Here is a 25,868-nt window from a genome sequence, read left to right on the forward strand (position 1 = left end):
TGCAGATTTTGATAGTTGAACTTAAAATATGTTCACTAATTGTACAGTCAACAGTGAGCTGTAGATTTGGCAGCTTTTAATTTAAGAGTTAGCTGTGTATAATTACGTGTTTGTGGTGCTACCTACTATGTGTTTTTGCATGGAAAGTGTAATGCCAGAGGACTATATATTACAATAAGTAAGTGTCCACTACTAGGCAATTAACTGTAAAGTGCCAATACAGGTTTTGTTACTGTTGTACAAACTATTTCTTTCTATGCAGTAAATAGTTGACTTTATGTGGTCAGATAGTCACACTGTTTGCACATACCGGTAGTGAACTGTTTTAACTATTTAAGCTGGCTGTCTGCTACCTGCTAAGCTGTTACCTGATTTTCCCTCTTCAACTAGTACTTATTCTACTCTTTTCTTACAGTTCCTTATCACCCTCTCTACAGTGGACTGCATCCCCTGCATCTTAATCTAAATTGGAGTGCTGTAGCCATAGGGTAGGATTCACGAAGGCTTGCACGGAGTGTAAGAGATGTGCAACACTCCATGCAAGCCTCGCGATCCAGGAACAGCCCTAAGCTCCGTGTAAGAGACCAGCTAAAACGTCTCTTACACGGACTGGGCGTGGACATGCTAAATACCTCACTTGCATCCGAAAGGTATGCAAATGAGGTATATTAGTGATCCACGAAGCAGAAACCAGTCCGTGTAGGAGACGTTTTAGCTGCAGAAATGTACTCAGTTGACAACTGAGTACATTTCTGCAAATTCCACAATGGAGCAATGTCAGCTCCAAAAAAAGGTTGCATATGACTCGGGCAGCATGCCAATGGCCAAATATGTGGCCATTGGCAATACAACCCGATGCCAAAATGATAAAATTATATATATTTTCAGCAGAGCCCCGCGCAAATGGGCTGTGCTGTATAAAAACATAAAAAGTAGGTTATAAACCCACAAATGTGGGTTTCATGCAATACATGGAATGACAATGCAGGGACCAGCAGACCAAAACCAACATGGCCACCGTGTAGTGGTTGCTAAGGGGGGAAGCTGAGTCTAAGACATGTAACTAAGCATTAGTAGGCAATCTCATGTAAATGAGGGTTCGGATACTGAATCTCACAGTCACATAGCAAATGAGCACAGTCTGAGTAGTGTAAGAGATACGTAAGGGGGAGGAATAGAGTAGGAGATAGGTGACATCACAGGGGGGAATGGTAGAAAGAAATGCAGTTCATTGGAGGCCAGTGTAACATGACAGATGACAGGCACAGATCATGGAAAGAGGTGTGCCACTAGATAAGCCATGGAAAGTCAAGAAATGGAAGGTGTACACTGTTACTTACACCAAAGTTTCTTGCTGGGCATGCATGCGCACGTGTGCATGCCATGAAGCGCGAGTAGGACAGTGTGCGTGCATGTAAGGCAGTCTGAGCATGAGGGAGCATGTTGGGAGATGTTTAACACTGTTTGCGCGGGTGTGCGTGCGTGTAGGGCAGGCTGATTATGTTGGAGGCGTTGGCAGACGTGTAACAGTGTTTTCGCGGGTGTACGCGCGTTTTAACCCGAATAAGTAGATTCTGAACCGTGTAAGCATGTGTGCGCGCATGTAAACCACTGTGAGCGTGTTTCAGATAGTATGCACGTTGCTCCCCCTGAGAAAACAGAGAGGAAAAAGGAAGCAACAGAATTAATAGGAAGCTACCAGGGATAACTGCTGAAGGTAGCAGGTGAAAACAATTAGAAGCAGGCAATTACACAGGCAGAATAGTAGCCCAGCCCAGCACTTAAAACTCTGCAAACAGTAGTGCAGGATGTTTCCATTAAGAGACACTGCAAGACAGGAGTAAGCTAATAGAAGTGAAAACTGAAAAAGCTGAACTCAGAGCAGAAATGTTAGGGGCTGCCATAGCTGTCATAATGAGACACAGGCGACTTGCTGAGGGTGGTGACAATGCAGATGGTGCCAGACAACCCACAGTGAGGAGACGGAGAAGAGTGTACAGACCCAGGGTCACCTACCACGGGTTACATGAGCTGGAGATAGTAGAGTGCTATAGAGTGGACAGAGAGCTCCTGCAGCAAATTGTTGAGCTGTGCAGGCCACGCCTCACACACAGAAACAACAGAGGGGAACCCATCCCAGTGGAAACCAAGGTATGTGTTGGCCTAAGAATACTAGCAACAGGTACCTTCCAGAGACCAACTGGCGATATGATGGGGATATCACAGGCATCAGCCTCCAGGGTACTACACCAGTTCCTGGATGCCATGTCAGCACATGTCTGTGATCATGTATATTTCCCCAATGCCCGTGAGGTATTGGCCAGCAATATGCGTCTCTTCCAGCAAATAGCGGAATACCCTGAGGTACTGGGTGCAATAGACTGCACGCACTTACGTATCAAAGCACCAGCCGGTGAGCAGGGTAGGGCCTACATTAACCGCAAGGGCTTCCCCTCCATCAACTGCCAGGTCATGTGTGATGCCCAGGGCATAATAATGAATGTGTGTGCTGGCTGCCCTGGGAGTTATCACAATTCCCACATCTGGCATTTGACGCAGCTGTACCAGACATTTGCCAATGGGGACATCCCACACGGACACCTAGTGGGGGATGCAGGTTATGCACTGGAGCTGTGGCTGATGACACCCATCAGAAATGCACACACACCTGAACTGGAACACCATAATGAGGCACACGCAAAAACACGTAATGTAATAGAGCGTGTGTTTGGGCTGCTCAAGTCATGGTTCTGGTGTCTGGACACATCTGGTGGAGACTTGCAGTACACACCAACTACATATACCCAAATTGTCATGATATGTGCTATGCTACTTAATATGATCTTGCAAAAACAGCTGCAGCAGGACTAGCATAGGGCCGGGCCAAACAGCCCCCCACCATTGCCAAGGCCATCACAGGCAGAGCGTGACTCAGAGGAGGAACAACCTGAGCCTGCCCCAGTAGGCAGAAGGAGGCGTGCCCAGTATGCCCTGGCCTTGGCAAAGAGGCAACGCATAGCACATACACTGGCTCAGTAGGAACCCTGGGAATGATACCCCTCTCTGACTCACTCATATAGTAACAGGGATGCCTAACATGACACAACCTGCTCTCAAACATGTACAGGGAGTGTAGGATGTGCATCCGACAGAGGCAGCCCTGCAACACCACCTGAGGCATGATTGCCATGTGTTAAGCAATGTAACACCATCTAGTATATGCAAACATGAAGACCCTGCCTAACATCTCACCCTCACCAAGCATGATGCCACACTATGAAGACAAGAACATCAAGTACAATAATGAAGTAATGCAGTCAGTCAAAGGGCAGCCAATGTGTTACAGGCTGGGAAGATATGCGGAGCTTGACATGATGCACCACCTGCTAGGGGTGGCGTGCACCTATCATGCCATGCCCCATAGATACCGGCAAAGGCTGTCAGTACCCACAGCATGCCCTGAATAGGTAAGTCTCAAAACACAAACCCACCTTCATAGGTTCTACAAGGGATAGGAACCTAGATGTAATACTACCCCATGACAGATGTATAAACAGCAAGATGTGTGCAGTGTAAACACACACAGTAAGGAGAATGTAGATACCAGTCCTGTAATAGAGAACTGGGCAAGGCTCACATCAGCACCCTAACACTACCAGGTCACACCTCATACTGTGCTGTACAGCCGCAAAACATGGAACAAGCTACAAAAGGAGGGTGACTAGCAAGAAATGGCAAGGTTAACCACACCCCCATGTTGGTACCACAACAAGAAGCAGCATGGAATAGCCATGGTCAAATACCAATGGCTAAAACTGCCTCGCAGTATATAGCCTGCTGCAGACTACTGTCCTAATACCAGGAACAGCACCTGGCCTATGTCTGAATACATGAATATATCAAGTCCCCCAAACCACATTATATTGCTTGACTGAAAATACCCAGACATACACTGGTAGCATTGTACTAGCACCAGCACAGTAGGAGAAAATTACCCAGATTCCATAAACCAAAATGCCCAGGAACAATGTACTACTCCCACAAGAGGGGTAAGCATACTGGATGTGATAATCAGCAACATGTGTACTGGATGGCAAGTTGAGAAGTGTACTCCTCACTGGTAAGACCAGACTATAGAGTAATCACACTGGATATACACACCCTGACCCCAGTCCCTGGCCGGAATACCACAGTGAAAAACATGTGTAAAGTATAGGTTGCAGCCCTCAAAACCGATGTTGAATCCACAAAAGGCCCTGTGCAAGTGCAGAATATGGGACACACCACAGAACATGTTATACAGACATTCCATGAACACAGCCAGGAATGCTTGAAGTATGCAATCACAAATAACAACAACACACAATGCCATACACGCAGGCATCTGGCATGCTGGCCTCCAGCCATTATCAAACCATGCAAGAGAATGAGGAAGTTACCACATGATAGAGCAAACATAAAAAGGGAAGTAATCACTGACCAGTAGAATGGCAACAACATATGTCCACACATACAATCCACTAAGTCCAGCCACAACAAGTATAATCTGTGAATCCAGAGGCAATGTGATGCCAGTACCAAGTACACAGACAACCACAACACCCCCCAATAAATACAAACATATGTGATAGATGCATCCATGTATCCAAACCAGAGGTTGAGCTCCAACAACTCAGTACTGTCAACACTAGTCAGGAGGAGAAGGTAACCACATACACCACAAACCCAGTCCCACATAGACCTACCACAACTGTAAACCAAACACATAAACACAGACAAATATTCCCGGAGGCCTTAATTACAAACACACCACACCAACAGAAGTCTCCAAAGTAGATCACAAGCAAACACAACCTTCAAACATAGCACATGCAACAAATAGTATGCAAAGCTGGTGTGCCAAACAGTCACAGGCCCGAAGGAGAAACAACATGCCTGATACAGTTGTAATAGGTGTCTGTATAGGCAGACACACAGCTGTCCCACTCACCAGACTGAACAAGGGAAAGGGTAGAGTAAGCTGCTTGTAGGCTGCCACAAAATGCCACACAACACAAGTATGCATGTCACTCCAAAGCAAGCAGAAATATGATGCACTCAATGTCCATGCTGGTGTGAATTACCTGAGATGTACCTCCCTGGTCAACATCAAATGAGACATGGATGGTCCCTCCGAGTATGTAACCCAGGGTGGGATGACACTGGCTGTGTGCAGCATCCAACCCTCACCAAGAATGATGCCACAGTACAAATACAGAATGCTCATATTTAACAGCTGGCACAGTTACAGCTGTCAGTCCAAGAGGGTCTAATGTGTGTCTGCTTGAGATGTCAAGCATGACAAGCCATGCTGCTGTTACAGGGATGGCTGTCAGCTGTTACCCATGTGCGTCTGGATAGTGGATAAGGCCTTTGCCGCCTCCATAGAGCCGTATGTAGGCAAGGCCAAAAAGACTACCCACCACCCTAGAAAACATAAGGGTAATGCTGACCAATGCCAGATGTGTAAACTGAAATATGCATGCCACTGGGGCACTTCCCATTATGGAGAACATTGATGTCTGTCCAGTGACAGAAGCCTGCTGCAAGCCTAGTGATAGCACACCAGCACTACTAAGTTATACCACAAATCATGTGTTATGGCCCCAACACCTGCACCAAGACATCAAAGGAGGGGGAGTACCCATATGCAGCACAGACACCCATATTGCCAGGTAACTGACAATGCACAAAGCAGCGGACACCACCCATGTGCACATAACTGTAGTCAAAACTGCTGTACAGTCTGTAGCATACAACAGACCACACTCTCACACACAAGAACTCCACCCAGACATCCGAAGACACTGGACAGTCTGAATGTCCCACCAAATACCAGACAAGGTACACACAAAGTACCACATAGGTGTCAAACCATTATGTATGCAAGGAGTAATCAGGGACCTAGGGACACAGGTCGATATTAACCTGTCATGTGACAGCCACAATGCAAATGTGGCTATGAAGACTGTTGATACTTTACACCGTATCATGAAAGGATTCACATCAACATCAACAGAGGTCACTGTGCCGCTGTACTGTTCCCTTATCAGACCCATAATCTAGTACAATGACTCAAATGGGATGTACCGTATGTGACACCTGCAGCGGTTCGGAAGACCTCATAGTTACCCCACCAACAGGACAAAGGGTGTGAAATGTATGTCATATACTGCCTGGCTGTAGACACCCCAGCTGACTGCAGTCACACACTGCCTACACAGAGGCATTGTATGTCTGTTGTACAAGGCCATGTCCAACACAGGAGTAATGGACATGCTACACCACAGGAAATCAAAACCATTGGAGCTGTGAGAGTCACAGATGTCAACCTCAACACATAATGAAATAAGATGTGCTGGAGGGACAGATACATAACCCATAGGCTCCCCACACCCAGAAACAGGATCCCAATCCATGGTAGGCAGAGCCCCTCACTGACACCCCTCAACAGGAATGTTGCCAAGTGGATGGATGACCGTACATGTATACTGGGGGTCCCCACTGTGTCACGACCAGACAGAGGCACAGTGAAGAACCTCATAAATGGCCATAATTGAACATAGCAAGGGGTGGCGAAAGACACGCACACTCTAGCTAGGCTTACTAATGGCCTAGGGTGTGTAGCCTACTATGAACCCATGAACCTATGAAGATATAAAACGTACAGGACACTAAGGATAATCACAAAGCTTACCCAACTGATGGTAGGAACCATGTTGGGCATCCACAGATATGCTCTGAATCACACAGATATTACAAACAACATACCAAACACACACACATATTGCTAACATACAACCTGTCAGGTGCAGTGCAAACACCCCCCCCCCGAGTGCAAAATACCTATCCCAGCAGATGGTCCCCTGACATTGCAGATGCTGAGGTAACAGCCATCATCTGCAAAGCAAAACACACAGCAGCAAAGGTATGTGATGGTGTCCTGTGCTGAGGCAAACATGGACCCCAAGAATAATGGAATGCCAAATCACAATACTGGCCAATGTCAGCCTTACCACAGGATATGTACCCAAAGAGCAGTGTACAACAACAGTGGTCCATCACAACAAAGGTGTTGCCTGAATGGATACTCCAAACTAACTACCACCCCAGGATCCTGACAAACTTGTTCTGCACAGCTATGGAAAGGATCAGTATGTACCGCAGACAGAAGGCTAATGTGGACCCACTGATACTGGACCCTACACACTGTGGCTGTTGTAACTGCAGAACCGGCCCCTAAACCTGTCTGACCCATTTGAAGCAGTCATTAAGGTTTGATGAGGGCTATGTGGTCCACACAGCGTAGCTGGACCGTGCACATGCTTCTAGACAATACCGTACGTGTTCAGTATGGATATGTTCACCAGCTTAAATATACACCCCTATGTCAGTAGAGGGGTTGCAAAGTAGACCAAGGACAGAACTGACATGGTCAGACATGCCACATCCATGTCAGACTACAAAGCGGATATGAGTGGCATCCCACAAGGCCTGGCCTTGGCCCCCCCACCCCCGTTCTGTATACATGTCCCATAGGTATAGGCCAACATGGAAGGACTGTGACTGAGCATGTATGCAGAGGAGTACAAACAGCCCACCATATCCGACCCCCAGCTGACACAAGCAACCCACAAAAGGGCCACCTACAAACAGACAACTGTAGCCATAGCCATGTCAGCAAGCTAGTTGCAGAACTGTGTATAGACAACCACCGTGGATATACAGTAAGTGCCCACAAATTACCACACAGGTGTTAACCCATGAGGTACCTAACATGTAATGTGAGACCTGGGTACAAAAGGTGATAAATATCCTGCACTGGACAAACATGTGGCTGTAGTGTTTGCAAAAACATGTACCATATACCCACCCAAACATGAAGGCTGGCAGATGTAGATAAGGGGAACTCACTGTGGCTCTGCAGCCATCCTCCATCAGCATCACAACTGGCTACAATAGCCCCTATGGGATATACCGCAGCAGACACCTCCATCAACTGTAAAGTCCACAACAGTACCCCACCAGGGGTAGGAAAGAGCATGAACAGATGCATGTGTTGCCTGAGTAAACAAACTGCAGCCCCACACACCACCATCCTTCCCAGCTACAGGCATGCTGTGCCTGATGTATGAAGCCATGTCCAACCTGGAATGAATGAACATGTTGCACCTTGTACAATCTGAATGGCAGTGAGCTATGCACATGAGAGACCTGAACCCCAACACTGACATACATAGGGCAAGCTGTACAGAATGATCCATAACACAGAAGGCACCCCCACACTTCAGTAAATTCCTGATACAGGTCAGCCAGAGAGCCACATATCGACACCCCTCAAGAGGCATCCTGATGAGTGTATGAGAGATGGTAGGCTACCCTGGGTATCACTGTTATGTCAGAGGTAGACGGAGGCACAGTATACCAACAATGACATATGTAATGGCAAACTCCAGTTGCAATGTGTGTCGAAGGACAAACACACCCTGTGACTAGCATCAGAAATGGCCTACGGAACATCGCTAGTGTTTGCCAATGTCCACACATGTTGTGGAATGCACTAGCAATGTTGGACGAGCCTGGTGTAGGTAGTCCATATCTGAACATATTGCAACATGGTCATATTTGCACAACTGGCCCCTACACAGTCTGTTGTGCTCACTATGAAGATGTCAAGCAGTCATAGGACTAAAGCCCAGGATACTGTCCACCACAGTGAAATTACTGAACCAGTACACTATACGGTACTACAGTGTTAGGTCATTATGAAAGTATGTTGAGAACTGTCTGCAAAGTATCCCATGCAATTCCTGCAGGCACAGTATAATCTCTGTTGTGGCAGACACGAAGCAATTGGCCAGTTAGTACACAACATGACACCCAACACACAATCATAAACGTGCGATATTGTTGAAGGTCACACACACCCAAATATGTGGTGGACTTCAGAGTGCAACATATGGAAAGCTCACACTGGGCATGCTCACACACTTTGATAAATGAGGCATATGTCAGACAACATGCCATGGAAAGGCTGAACTGGGCATGCTCACACACTTAGGCCATATCTCCATTTAGCAGTTGGCCACACATATCTGGTATTTGTACGTGTCAGTCCAGGAACCAACCACAACACTGCAAACAGCCCAGTGCACACAGTAAATGACCACAGAGACATAAGTGATATAGTGGATCGCCGTCATATGCAAACATCTGCCACAGATACACAAGTTGGTCATAGGAACATGGAATGCTATGGCAATAAAGACCTGCAAACAGTAGAACAGCACAACAAATATTGTGCATCCGACAACTGAATATATGGGTGTAGAGGTCAATACTAGGCTTCTTGCCCCAGGGCATGACAGCTCAGCTAGAGTGTGCTTGGCATCTGCATCCCCAGGATAGTAGGCTACTGTGCCACTGTAAAATAGGTCACAGAAGGCAACATGTGAGGCTAGTGAGCTGTGCCTCTGTCAAGCAGGGGCACCATGGAGGTCTCAGGGATTGAATGTGCTAAGCCACAGCCATGTTGTCGGTGTGTGCTGTGAGAGGGTTGCTGAGGATCTCTGACAGTAGGTGTCCATCAATAACAGACTGAGGGGAGCCCTATCTGCATTCTCTGGACGATTCCACTGTCAACACTCTGTTGTAATGAGTATGTGTGAATGAAGTGCCGTGCTGGAACTGTCCACATATGTCCTCCCTCTGTGGGCTACAGCTCTGCAATGTATTAGGTCACTCTGTCTGTTGAACAGGGCATATATGGCTGGTGTACAGCTGACAGGTGTCTTGTTGTGGAGCAGTCATGGGTATATGTGGGATAGCATGACCAATGCAAACTGTACACATGCTCATAGGATGCAATTGTCAAGGATTATGCTGAGTGGCCAGTATAGTCCTCCAGCATGGGTCCTCTGAAGTCATCCACCCCAGTCTACACAAGTGTAGAGTCTGCCTGTGCTAAACACAGTTTGTGTGCAGTGACAACCTTGCTTGGGGTGGAGATGAGATATGGATGTCCAGGGAAAGGTGGGTATGGTCAGATATCAACAATGGTGGTCTACCTCTGGTGTGGAACAGTGAGTACCCACGTTGCAGATGGACAGGTGCAATATGTGTTCACCCATGTGGCTGTGGTGTGTGGTTCTGCCATAGCACATTGACCCACAAATTGTAGTGGCTGTAGGGTAAAGTGGTAGAGGCCTGAGTAGTTCTCACACACAATATGCCTGTACCTGATGTTAACAACTGGAATGGTGTATGTGAATACCTGCATATCCTGGCACTGTTCCCAGGGAAGCTAAGTGTGTGTCCTGGATGTGGGTGTGGTGTTCTGGACTGGTTGTGTTGAGTGTTACAGGTCCTGTGGTCCCAAGGCATGGTATAGAACATAACCTGCCAGTGCGATGTGCATATCTGACCCTGACGTAGGTGGCTGCAAATAAATATATATGCTATCCCCCACCTGACAGGTAGTACTACATCTACATATCTCTGTAGAAATAAAGATGTCAGCACCCTAGAAATACTACAGGTGCAGAACAGATGACCAGTAATTCGGATAGTGCGCTCTGCTAATGCGTCTCCCTCAAGTGTCATAATATAGTTAGGTAGGGGTTTGAATCCTGCAAATGCTCAGTGTGTGTGTGTGTGTGTTTGGGTGAGTGGGGTTTGTGTGTGTGAAAGGCTGTGAGAGGGAAATGTCCCTTTTGGCAACTGGGAGAACACACTACAGGATGCACGCTCCCCCTTTCTAAACACAGATGATGTCAGCACCCTATAAGTACAGAAGGAAAAAGGAAGCCTCCGTCTCAAGTGTCATAACATAGTTAGGTAGTGGTTTGAATCCTGCAAATGGCAAGTGTGAGTGTTTGGATGAGGGGGGGTTAGTGTGTGTGTGCAAATATGTGTGAGGGAAATGTCCCTTTTGGCAACTGGGAGAACACACTACAGGATGCACACTCCCCTTTCTAAACACAGATGATGTCAGCACCCTATAAGTACAGCAGGAGAAGGGAAGCCTCCCAGTAATGCGAATGGCGCGCTCTGCTAATGCGTCCTTCTTGAGTGTCATAACATAGATAGTGGTTTGAATCCTGCAAATGGCAAGTGTGTGTGTTTGGATGAGGGGGTTACTGTGTGTGTGCAAATTTGTGTGAGGGAAATGTCCCTTTTGGCAACTGGGAGAACACACTACAGGATGCACACTCCCCTTTCTAAACACAGATGATGTCAGCACCCTGTAAGTACAGCAGGAGAAGGGAAGCCTCCCAGTAATGTGAATAGCGCACTCTGCTAATGCGTCTCTCCCGAGTATCGTAATGTAGTTAGGTAGGAGTTTGAAACCTGTAAATGGCATGTGTGTGTGTTTGGATGTGGGGGGTTTGTGTGTATGCATTTCCATATGAAAAACATGTTAGTTTTGGCAATCAGGAGATCACACTACCTGATGCACATTACCCTTTCAAAATACTGATGCTGTCAGCACCCTATAAGTACAGCCAGAGAAGAGGAACTATCTAGTAAACCGAATAGTGCGCTTTGCTAATGCGTCTCTCTCACGTGTCATGACTTAGTTAGGTAGGGGAATGAATCCTGCAAATGGCAAGTGTGCATGTGTGTGGGGGTAGTAGGGTGTGTGTAAATGCAAGTGTGAGAAAACAGATCCTTTTGGCAAATACTACAATACACCAGATGCTGCATACTCCCCCAGTAAACACAGGGGATGTCACCACACTATCAGCACAGCTAAACAGGGCTAGTTGGCTAGTAATGCCAATAGTGTGCTCTGCTACTGTGTCTATTACCATTGTCAGAGTACAGATAGGTATGTTTTGGTAACCCACAACTGTCACGTGTGGTTGTGTCACACAGTATGACCTTGTATGGGTGTTTGTACATAACAATGCATGCCATTGCCTAAACCAGCAATGGCATTGCACACATGATGTATGTGTGTGACACATACACATAAATACCTGTGACCTGCAGTAGTTACCATGTCTGACACATGCCTCGAGTGGATAAATGGTATTTGCAATGTATACCAATATGACTGTGTCTTACTGTGCACATGGTATGTCTCTATACAGTGTGGGTGTCTATGGTGAAAGACCTACAGCAGGGGATACACATCTGGTCTGGGCCATATAGTGTACATGTAGTCGATGTACAGGTGCTGCATGTTCCCACCTGTTGTGTTAGTGGTAACATGTCATTCCACTGCAATTCAGTGACCACATGCTGTGAACCCTTCAACTAGTGTGTTGTAGCTACAGTAATGCTCACACACAATGTTTGGCTGGATGCAGTCCAGCCATATAAACACAGTTCTTAAGACTGTCATATTGCCAGTGTTGTTATGGAGGATAGGTGGTCTTCCTGTGTATGGGAGGGTTGTGTGTGCCAGGCTATGAACCAGATGGCAGTCCGACACACTGTTAGCTGCACATGAGTAGGCCCTGATGGTTTGTGCTGTGCCAACAACCTGGAGGTGTGTGTATCTGTGTTACCTTGGGATACCACCCCCCTATCCATGTGTGTTACATGTGTAGGGGACGACAGGCATGGTATGGGGCATAACCTGTCAGTGATGGGTAACACCTGTGAGCCATGAATCATGAATCTGGTACTGCACAGACATTGCAGTTCTCCATGCTGAGGGCAGTGTCTGGTGCATACATCTTCTGGTGTACACTGCTGTTGTTGTGTAGCAGCACTGTTAGTGTCCTAACCTGTGTGATACCCATGGAGGTGGTTATGTAAACCATGTCCTGCAGCATAAGGCAGTATGTGTGTACCAAGGAGCTATGCCATTATACATCGGGCCATGGGTGTCACATGCAAGATGACCCTTGCACATCATTGTGGCTTCCCTAGCATGTAAGCACACGTTGACAGCCAGTGGATACCCTATGAATGACAGTGGAGACTGAGCATAATGTAGACATACAACACCCTTCCCACATATAGTGGTAGAATACCTGGTGAGGGTATGTTGGCAACCAACATCAGGCTCATACTGGCCTGTGCCACATGCTGAGAGATCCATTCTATGTTCCCTATCATGTAGTTCAGGGTGGTATGTCTCAGGCAGCCATACTGGCATGGTCAATGAGTGAGTCATATGTGTCCATGCCTCTGACTGACCTGTATGCATGTGTGCTGTGGTGGACCATAGTGCCCCTGAGGCATATCACTGTGACCTTCACCAGATACAGCCTGTTGAGCAGGACCCCAGTGCAGCACACAAGACAGGTACCTGACACATCTGTAGCAGGTGTGTTGTGTAGCCCTACAGGCTGTGAGTGTGTGGCACAGAGGATGTGCGTGCCATGTGTGGCATGTGCTCTGTTCTGACGGAACATATGCCTGTGTGCCAGCTGCGGAGGTGTGTGATGCCCAGGCAGGCTGCTATTCTGAGTCCCCACGTATGCCCCAGTGTGTTCAGCATGCTGTCAGTGCGTGTCAATGTCTGACTTGTATTGTAGTCACTGTAATATATTTTATTTATTTATTTATCCTACATTTGTTGACTGGGATAGTCCGACTGGATGCATGTCCATTTCCAGGGGAGGCCCGTGGAGACAAGCTACGAGGGTAGCAGATACAGCATTACATAATACTAGCATTACATATTACAAACAGATTATTTACAGAGATTACATAAGTAAGCAAGTCAAACATGTTCCACAGGTTAATGTTAGTCCTGAGCACAAGTCAGGATTAAATTAAAATTACACAGTAAAGTGGTTCACAGATTTTACACATTCGCGTTAGCCAGGCTTGACACATTGACATAGCCAGTTAAGTGACAAATGTTGTTTGAGTCTACTGTTAAATTGACCTAAGGTGGACAGTAGGGTAATATCAGCTGGAAGTGAGTTCCAGGATCTACTTACAGGGTTTGCAAAGAGAGAATCACCGGCTGTGTTATTAAACTTGCTAGTCTGAAGTAGTAATTTGTTAGAGGATCGAAGCGGTCTAGGATTGTTATAGGGGGTGATAATATTTGAAGTGCAGGAGTATTGTCTGGATTATAGAGGATTTTATAGGCCATAATCAGTTGGTTATACTGTATTAGGCTGGGTATTGCAAGCCAACCAAGCTGATTTAGATTGATGCAACAATGTGTCCTAAAAGGCAGCCCAGTGGCAAACCTGGCAATGTGGTTGTAGCAAATTGAGTGTTTGTTAAGGACAGTCTTGTTCATATTCGAGAGTAGAGGGGATGCATACAGAAGGGTTGAAACAAGGTGTGAGCGAGCTATGGTACCTTTAGCTGGAGGGACTAGGAAGGCTTTAATTCTGTAAAGTGACCCTAGTTTTCTATTGATGGCTTTGATAATCTGGTTAACATGTAGGTCACATTTGAGATTATTGTCTATGATGACACCTAATAGTTTTGGAGATGGGTCAGGGGAGATTATTGTGCCATCAGTTGATGTTATGGTAATGGTGAAAGCGGTAGACCTACATGTTGGTGAAATAACAGCAGTTTAGTTTATTTGGGATTTAGGATCAGACGATGTTCAGAAAGCCAGTTTTCTATTGTATTAAAGGTGGTCTGGGTAGCTGACCATAACTCTACTGGAGATGTGGCTGAGCAGATCAGAGTAGAGTCTTCAGCATATTGGATACAGCTGACTTTTGGGATGACAGTATAAAGGTCGTTAATGAAGATGGAGAACAGCAAGGGCCCTAGTATAGAGCCTTGTGGTACTCTGAGGGTGTTGGGTAGAAGGTTAGAGAGTTTGTTCTGCCAGAGGCCAGCCTGCTGTCGACCATGCAGGTAAGATTGAAACCATTGGAAGGCTCCAGTATCTAGACAGTGTTTGCAGGGTGTGGAGTACAAGTTGGTGATCAACCATATCGTATGCCTTGGAAAGATCCAAAAAGAGGGCTGAGGATATATAATTAGTGTTGCAAGTATGGTTTATGGTGTTAGTAAAGGCTAGGAGGCCTGAAGTAGTGCTGTGATGAGGACGTAAGCCATGCTGAGTGTCTGCCATAATGCGATTTTGGATTAGGTGGTGCATGAATTGTCTATGACGAAAGTTTCCATAATCTTTGCAAGTGGAGAGAGTATAGCTATTGGCCTATAATTGGAGAATTCAGTAGAGCTGCCTCCTTTGTGAAGTGGGATTACATATGACATTTTCCAGATGGTGGGAAAGTTAGATTCTACCATGGTTCCTTTGATTACCTTTGAGATGGGGTAAGCAATAGCATCATCTGGTTTTGATAGGTACTCGGCAGGGAGTTGATCAGCAGAAAGTGTAGTGGGTTTCACTGTTTCAATCAAGGTATGGAGAAGTGAAGTGGCGACTGGTTGGCAGCTGAACGCAAGTAGTTTTCTAGGGGTGCTACTTTCAGGACCAGGGGAGCTAGGAGGTAGATGGCTAGCTAGGGCCTGAAATGTCTCAGTAAAGAACTGGTCAAAACTATCAGGAACATCTTCAGGGGTATTATCAATAGTAGCAGCAGGGATTGGGATTGACGTTTGTCCAGGATGTAGTATATATATGACATGCCACCTGACAGGGTATAGCATTACTGGGTTCAGAGAGACCAGTCCCCAGATTGGCTGTGTGGTGGCATCCCACACATGTGTTGTATGTTCCTGGCCAAGGGTGATGGCTGACTGCATATATGTGGCAGCTGTGACATTGACACATGACTCACATAAACCACAACTGGACCATAGAGGTGATTCACAGGTTATCTTTGCACATGCTACCCTAGTAGTGTGATTGCCATGGTGAGTACCAACACATAGGGCCAATGGGGAACAACATACTGAAGGTGTGTATGTGTGGGTGTACCGCTACTGTTTCATAGCACTGACATATATGACTGCACACGTGGGTAAATGCCAGGTAAGACATGTGCAATGTGTCACAGGCAATGTACATGCGTACAGGACAGACAGTGACGTTCTGTCATGTGTAAAGTTGACATACGTATCGTACGCTATGCAGATGTCACTAGACATCTACAAAAGCACTGTAACTCTGCATTGCAGGTGTAAGCAGTGTTCCAGGGAACTCCAAGCAAACATGCATGCAAACAAAGCTACAGTAAACAGGGCTGGAAGTAGTGCATTATACAACAAAGAAGGGGTAACAATAACAGTAAGTAACAATGCAAATATGTAGGCACTATCAACATGTATCCAGGAATAGACAGCGCAGATGCCCATGGTAGAACTGATATTATGTCATACTTATTTCTGAGTTGGATTACATTGGTACTGCACACATATCTACATGCGCGAACATCCACATGGCATAGTTGTTGTGGGCAACTTGACACCATTACTGTACATGTCCACCATTGCATATCACTACTTGAGTTAGCTTTCCCCCTGTGATACCCATGTATGCGGCTATCTGTTGACAACCTTACCACCGGCATGCAATTATGTGCAGCTGTTATACTTTGGTATGTACTATGGGTGCAGATAACAATTCAGGACATTCATACAGTTACTGCAGCAGGCATGCTGGGATAAACACACAGTCATAGCTGCACACTGTACTGTTACCAACATGATACTACTAATACACTTCTATGTAGTCACCCTGTGCATCAGCAACGTGTTTACCTGTTCCCGCAATGATGTTGGGGATTGCAGGAGGTGGCACAGTGTCATCATATGCACAGGGTGTGGATTAGGTATGCCTGAGTCAGCCACTGATACCACCAATTGACGTGTGTTTATGTGTATGTGTGTTGGTGAGGGTCAGCAGTACAGGGTGGGGCAGTGTTGGTGCAGTGTGTGCATGTATGTGGTTGCCCTAGGTGTTAACATTTCGCATGTGTGTATGCACGCACACAGTTCCACCTCATGTCTGCCATATACAGGGGTTTGTGGACAGCCACGGACTGCACCTGGTAGGCCATACAGATCAGTGTCTGTGTGCACAGACATGGTACCTGTGCCTGGCAGGGGTGCTACGGACCGTATCCAGTACTAAGCCAGACTGGGTACTGTCATCAGAAGCGGGAGTGTGTTGACTGGACACAAGTCCCTGTTGGGACTGTCCAGAGCCACGTGCACGTGGTCTTCTGGGGCGTTCCGATGACAGCACAGACCCAGCATTGCTAGGGGCTGCTGCTGGCACTATGGGGGCGTGCGCGAGCCTGTTGTTGTCCACGCCGCCTGCCAGCTGCTGCTGGCATACAGCCACGTCGACACCGCAAATGCCCACCATCACCTTGGCTCATGGACATCTGGTTGTGGAACTGCTGTAATATGTCCCCACAACGTCTGTCTATGACATCGGTGAAGTTACGCATAGCATCCGCAATGACATGCATACTGTCTGTCATGGCTGTGCGACATGCTCTCAGCTCCCTCAGACCCTGTCTGGTGTACCTTTCCATACATGACTGTGCCTGCATGACAGTCTGAAACATAGCTGAGGTTGCCAGACCACTTTGGGCACATCGGCCAGAGGCAGTACGCCCACGGATGCTCCCACGAGAACCCATGGGCAACTGTCTGTGTGGTACCATCGGAGGACCCTGCCCATGGCTGCTGTGTGGGGATGCATGTGCCACAGGTACCACATTACCCTGGTCTATGCCCACTGTATCCTGTCCATCACCTAGGGACAATGGTGACAAAGGATGTACAGGCAGGATGACTGTGCACAATGATGGGGTTGACAGCTGTGTACTGTCAATTGGCTGACCAATGGCAGACCCTGACACACCTTCCTGTACCATTACACAAATATCATCATTACCAGTAGCCGTGGCACAGGATTCCGGTTCCCTGCTGCAGGTCACCAGAGCAGCCCCAGAACCTGTGGGAGGAAGACAGGAAACACAGTTTACAGTCTCCAGACATTACCAGTGATGCACTTATACACACATGCACACATGGACACATGCACACAGGCACACATGGACACAGGCACACATGCACACATGGGACACAGGCACACATGCAGACATGCACACGTGGACACAGGCACACATGCACACATGCACACATGCAGACATGCACACGTGGACACATGCACACGTGGACACATGCACACATGGGCACATGCACACATGCACACGTGGTCACGTGTACACATGCACACATGCACACATGATCACGTGTACACATGCACACATGCACACGTGGGCACAGGCACACATGCACAGATGCACACGTGGACACAGGCACACCTGCACACATGCACACATGGGCACAGGCACACCTGCACACATGCACACATACACACCCCACAGTATACACACAGAGCACTACTGAGTTTACACTACTGTTACTAGCATTATCAGGACTATTATAGGTTATGTTAAACACACTCACCAGCATGGATGGCCTGCCTTGCTGTAACCCTGGAGGGACCTGCAGAAATGATGTGATTAATGTCAGTGGGCACAACTGTGCCATTGATATTGCATATGATACAGTGTACAGAACAGTCAAGTGTACATATGGCATATTACCTGCACGCTCCATGTCGTGCTGCTGTGTGGAACCAGCCTCCATCATAATTCAGGTGTACTGCTGTTGGTGTTCCGGGGCTGGAGCCACAACACTTAGGAGTAGCCCCTCCAGTCTGGTGAGGGGGGGATGTGTGGCCACCCCACCTCCTGTGGCGACCTGTTGCCTGTGGATATCTGATGCACGCTGATGGACACTTCGGATTAAATCACTGCAGTGATGTCGTACCTGCTCATATGTCCTGTTATGCATGCCAATATCATTTACCCTACGGACAAGGTCTTGCCACAGTGCGGCCCTCTCCTGCTGATTCTGACTGGTGCGGGAAAACAGGATGTAATACTCCCTCACCAGGCTCTGGTGGATCTCCTCATCTTCCGCCACAGAGTAGGTGGGGTTACACTGTTGCACCATCTCCCTGGAAGAGAACACAAACAGGATATCAACAGACCATGTCAGCAATATATGGCACACATACTATACATGATACTCATGTGTAGTGATATACTACTACTCCCATATGTTGCATGTGTGTGTGTCGTGGTGGATACACAGGTACATGGCCAGATATCAGTGCTCAGCCAACACCTGTGCAACAATACCTGCCACATTCCACACAACATAGTAGCATGCCCCATCGGTCAGCACACACTGACAGGTGCAATGCACAACCTCACTCTGGGGGTTCATCCCAAGGTACTGTATGTGGGACACCGTCCACTACTGTGATGTGGACAGAAGTTACTTGGCCTGGATATACATATCCCACCACCACCACCAGCACAGTAGACTACTTTGATATGTATGTGATTAGACAGTTATTCACTTGCTGGGACTGAGATGGTATCCATGCAGCACACTGGGCCAGTGGAAGTCACAAGCCACACTGCTGACCCCTTTGCAGATGCTTACTACGGACATGCCACAGATTGCATGGAACTAGCACACACATTTCTAACCCAGACCCTATGCACAAGGTTAGGCATCCTGTCCAGTGGACCCCAGACAGAGGCAGATTGTATAACAATAGCAGGAGGCTACTGCAGGACAGAGCACATTCACATTAAGGGAAGGCATCTGTGGTCAGCACTGGTACTACGCTACGGTCCATCATAACAACAGCCATGGCCTACTCTGGGAGGGAAATGGACATAAACACTATGGATGACCACAAGGCCTTCTTCAGTTATGTTACATATATGGACCACATGCCTCAGATATTCTCTGTGTTAATACACACCTACTTAGCATTCACCAAACACACGGATATTGGCAACAATCTTGCAGACATGTTCGGTGCATGTATCCCCCCTCCTTCTCCCCCACCAGTTGAAATATTTATCACAGCTGTATGTAATCCCCCTATCATCTCACATGTCCAGGTGAGGGCCACCCTCAGCAGAGAAGAACACACAGCATCACTGTGACCTCGTGGTATCCCTGGATGTGTGCTACCGGCACTCCGAGAGGACATACAACCGCATATAACACTGATAATTTATCTTGGCCGTACTACAGGATATGTACCTGGACAGTGGCATACAGCAACAGTGGTCCCACACCACTAAGGGGGCACCTCGACTGACCCTGGGAATTACCACATCATATGCATAATGGGCCTGGTCTGCTAAGCTATGGAATTATGCAGTATGGGATGCATATGCAGTGATATTGGGTACCTGCAGACACTTGTTCCCAGACAGTGTGCCTTTGGGATGGGCTGATCCTGCCTTTTGAACCTGGCTGACCTTTCAAAGCAGTCACTACAGCCTTTGCTGGGCCAACGCACAGACACTTGCTGCCAGAATCATGGCCTAAGACTGATTGACATGTAATGTATGGTCATCCCCTTTTGGTGGAACTACGTACACACAACATATCACATGGACATACCTATGGATACAGACCTATGACACATTTGGAGGGTTCACAGTATGCACACTATTAACCTGCTACTTTGCATTACCTGTGTTTGTCGCAGCTGGTTGCGTTACCACTGCTTCTGCTTGCTGCTGCTACTGTCAGTGCTGACAGCTTGGGGTGACAGAGTCACAGTGTATAATTCTTTTTTTTTTTTTTTGCTCCTTCTCTCTCACTTCTCGCTCTCCCTCTGTCTGCTTACAGACAATGCAATGAATGTATTGCATGTGGGGAGTGTTAGCACTGGATGCTTTTGTAGGTATCTGCATAGGTCCATGTGATGGCCTCTGCACCAATTGTAAGCCAGCATTTGCTAATTGCATACAGCCAGTTGTGTACTGATTGCAGTTCTCACTGTGATTTCAGGTCAGTGCTATAAAAGGGTATGTGGGATAGGCGTTGCCCTTTCAGATTGTGAGGGCGGGGACCATGCTGGTATGCTGTGGACCGTGTTCTTTGAGTGTAAAGATTAGTATCTCTCTCATGATTCAGGCTGTGTTGTATATTCACATTTCTCCATTCCTCTCTCATGTTCCCTGTAGCAAGTGTGTATGCACAATGACTCCTACAACTATATATAGATATATATTTATATATATATATATATATATATATATATATATATATATGTACATATACATACATTTATATATGTACTTTAACTGACCTTATTATCTACAAGCTACCAACTAGCATGGCTGTTTCTGTTCACACAGTACTATTATGGAAATCCAGTAGTTTTTGACTGTAATTTTAAATGACATGCTTTGTGTACTACACATCCTATATTCCCTTTACATTCATCCCTACTATTACATGTTATATTTATTTTAGAACAATGTTTTTGTATAAGAGTCATGGCTTAGTGGTAGGTCATACAGACTAGTGTTTCCAAGGTCCTGGGTTCGGGACTGACAGTGGGATTTTATTTTGCTTTTGAACTGAGTACAGGACCTGTCAATCAAAGTGACTAAGGCACTTTTAAGCAGTTGAAACCGGGTTAGCGCTGGTTTGCGCGGTGCTCACGCATGCGCACTGGCGGTTAGCTCCGCGTACACAAGTGCACACCCGCTTAACAGTGCTTACTCTGGCGCACCCGCTATTTTCTTTGAAAGAAAAGAAAATGGGGAGACAGGAAAGTGGTGAAAAAGGGGTCACAAAGAGGGTAAGACAGTAGGGAAACAAGCTTGGGATGTGCAGGAGGGATGTAGGTAAGGCCCATAGCTGCCCATTTCTTTATCAGCAACAGCTGTGCATATGTATGTAATTTGGTGTGACATTTGAAACCTTCCACCCCTGAGAGAGGTGTCAGGACAACAATAATACTTGTTGTACAGCCAATTGTAATTGATAGATTCCATGTCCAGCAGACATGTGTGCGGAATGGGCAGTTATGTATGGGGCGTAATTTTTTTGTGGGTACAGAGTGCCCTTTTTTTTTTTTTTTCAGGTGAGAGTGGTATGTCAGGTGAAGGAAGTCGGTACAGCTGGGGAGGTAGGTTGGGTACGTAAACAGACATGACAAACAAGACGCATACAGGGGTGGTGTACGACATGTGTGGGGGGGTTACACAATTGACGGGGACGGAGGTTTGGATATCCAGAGCCCATGAGCCCACAGATGGCAACAGTGGAACTGATATCCCCACCCATAGGCAGTTGCCACTGTTCCTTCACTGCCCAGGACGAGGCTGTGCTGGGGGCTGTGTAGGCCGGGCAACAGGTATGCCCGTTAGTTGCGCCACCTGTGCCTCGAGCTGGCATAGGGGCTTGAGAACAGAGTCCCGAATCTCCCTACGCACCACAGTCCGGACGCTACGGAGGGTGAGTGGTGGTTCTCCGGCCACACTTGCAGAGGGGGGGCAAGCCCCATCCCCTGCAGCGCTTCCACCCGCAGGTGGCACAGGGCCACCGGAGGAGGGTCCGGACATGGCACTAGTGCCAGGTGCACTCGCCAGCTGAGGTGGGAGAGGTGGGTCTGCTGGAACCCGCCTTCCCTGTCGTCCTATGTTTTGCATTATGTCATGACAGTTTGGGTTAGTGACATATAATACCATTCACAATTAGTTGTAACAGCATGCATTAGTATTCCCATTAACCAAACACCCAGATATTCACACCATTGAACAGCGTGCATAACACATGCATAATTTGAACAGAAATACACAGTCCAACAACATGCAGGGTTAATTGATGGCAACAGGCCATCAGGTGTGGATGTATGAACAGGGCAGATGCATCAACGGACATGCAAATATATATGACCCAACAGGACAAACGTCCAGGGGTGTTAATTGTGATTGCACATATTTTCACGTGGAATGGGTTATATGTGGTTATAGGGTGGGGTAAAGAAAATAATATTAACACCTTCGAATAACAATACATATGCTGTACATTTCTAATAGCTACAGTTATATACACATTACTGTTCTAACTACAGTTTCCTATATAATAACTATTTCAACTTGGTGATAGGACTGTTACTGCAACATCAATATACATTTTATTGTTCTCATACACATTCATATCTAGCTTTGTTCAGCTACATCATCCTGCTACATTTGCTTTATATAGCTGTAGGCAAGTGTGGATGTTTGGTATATCAGACAATCATCCTATCTGCATATTGCAGACTGAGAGCAACATATCCAGATTTTGGGATACACATTCCAGATGCAGCAACACTTTGAACAGATTTCGCTGTTTGGTTTTGAATCTCACATGCATTTCATTCTGTCTTGACTGCAGTATACTTTATTCAGGGGTTATTACTACTGTATTGCTGGATTCATGACACTTTCTCACACTCTCTCACTTGCTTTCATTTTACTATTCAGGATGGTACTTACTTCTAGGCTTTATTGACATGTTTTTCCTGTAGTTATTACAATCCTTTCCAGCAGTCTTACTTCTGTCATGTTGCAGTATTTCAGCAGGGATATATTTCACACATGTGATTTCATCATCTTCTGCAGCTATACTTTTCAGCCTGCTGCAGGTTGTGTACTATTTTCTTACAGGTAGGGCATTTTTATTTCAGAATATATGTCAGACAGTTTCATTTTTTGGTTTAACTTACAGGCTGAAACACACTTTTGTCATCAAGCAATACTTGCAAACACTTCCACACTGTTACTTGCGCATTTTATTCCTTACTGACTACACTGCACTCTTTTGCTTACTGTCATACTTTTATATTTCTTTACAGTTACTGGTAGTGGATTACTGACCTGCCTGGTGGCGCAACCCCACCAGCCTATCGCCATAGGCTCTGCGGTTCGCAGAACGGACACCTGCAGCTGTAATATAAATGAAGTAATATTGGAATACACATCTCCATAATATCAGCTAGTTTAATTTCTTACATACATAATTAAATGTAACTTACTCAGTAGTGGGGCGTTGGGTGTTTGCCAGGTCTCCTGGATCCAAAGGTTCAGTTGGTCCTGCTTGTGTCTCTTCAGGTCCGCATGGTGGTGATGGACCTGCTCACCAGTCCTTGGAATCCCTGTAGCACTGGTGAGATCATGAGCCAACCGGTCCCACACCTCAGCCCTGTATGCTCCCCAGAGGTCCTGGCCCTGCATGAGTTGGGCCTCATGATTATGTACTAGGAGCCAGACCATGTACCTGGACTCCTCAACACCCCACCTCTGTGCTCGAAAGCAACTACCCTCTCCTACTCCTGTCATTCTGCCTGCAGTTCAGTTCTACAATCATTTATGCTGTGTATTCCCGCCTATGGGGCTTATATAGTCCATTTTTCCCGCACATATCTGTGATTGGCCATTTTGGAATTGTATCAACTTCAGTAAACCTGCATTGTCATGCTCCAGTTTGTATTCATTCCTATATATTAGCTATTATTGCATTTAAAGGTACTGCTGTCATGGCTTAGTGGTTCTGTACCTTGACTATGATGTATAGCATCCGGGGCTCGAACCTGGCCACTGCTTTTTATTTTTCATGACTGTCTAGACATGCTGAGGGGTGTGTCTGTGTAAAGGCAGTTTTGATACGGCTTGCTCAACGTTGCCCGTCGGTTAGCTTGTTTGAGCGGTGCGCAGCTCCGCGCAAATGGGGTACGCTGGTTTAAGCCTCATTTGGCTATCAGCATGCATATTGTGCTCAGCTCAGGTAGGGGCACATAGATTTACCATGTTAAACCACTGCTCAGCTACGGGCACTCATTTTGCACCAGTTAAACCACTGCTCATCTACGGGCAGATGCATTCACCCTGTTAAACTGTAGCTCAGCTATGGGCACATCTGGCATTTTTTATTCTTTTGTTACCTCACATTTCTTCAATATAAATGGGCTATTTCATTACATTTTACATAAATTGTGGTTTTTATGTGTACATATTTGTCAGGGACTTGTTTCCTGCTTATTTTGCTAATAAAAAAAAATTGGTGTGGTGGGGGCTCGAACCATGAATGCCTGCTCTTCAGCCAACATCTCTACCGCTACGCTATTGCTTCCTGGCTTATTTTGCATATTTAGTTCTTATACGCTTTCAAACTGACTGCTAACTGTAGCTGTGCTACGGGCACGCCCGCGCAAACGAGCGCACGCCCGGTTAAACATTTTTACAATTTAAAAGAAATATATAACATGTTTATTTAGATGTTTTCTGTTCATAGTCTGTGGGGGCATGTGTTGTGTTCTGTTTATTCACATTTCCGTGGAATCTGTCATGGGTGTTTACTTTGGGAACTTTTCCTCTTCTGGGGGCATGTCCGCTTACAGGGCTTGGCCTACGGACACGCCCCTACTGTCTTACACGGACCGTGTTGGCCTTAAGTGTGATTCAGCATGCTCTCATGAATATGCAGAGCATGCTGACATCACTCCGTTTAACTGCAGTCTCCGTGTATGAGTTATAACTCTTACACGGAGGCTTCGTGAATCCTGCCCATAGTTTCCTGCCCCCTCAAGCTTCTTGTTTAGCCCAGAAAAGGGAAAAGTGCATACTTCTTATACAAGTAGCCAGTGTACATTTTAATTAGTGGTAACTCTATAACGGTAAAAGTACATAACTCATACCCAAACAATCAGTGTAGCATTTTTTTAATTGTCTCTTGGCTTATATTGACTTGTAGTACAGTATTCTGCAACTGATACTTTTCTGCTGACTCATTTGTACTGCTCTCTTTCTCTCTCATTGACCTCACTTCCACTAGGAAAGTTTGCTCAAAAGCCAAGCACCAACCTTGGCTAACCACTCACACCAAACTGTTACTTAAAAACAGAGACAGAGCCTGGGGAGCTTACCATACCACCAGAGGAAAAGTAAACCTCTTAACATATCACAGCGATGAAATCAAGCTAAAAAACAAATCAAAAAAGACAAATTTACTTCCAAACCTGTCAACAGAAGCACCTAAACAACCCCCAAAAGTTCTGCCAAAGCATTAACTATCTCCTCAACCCT

This window comes from Protopterus annectens, chromosome 3.part0 (assembly GCF_019279795.1).
Source record: "Protopterus annectens isolate FY-2018-M chromosome 3.part0, PAN1.0, whole genome shotgun sequence".
Taxonomy (NCBI): Eukaryota; Metazoa; Chordata; order Ceratodontiformes; family Protopteridae; genus Protopterus; species Protopterus annectens.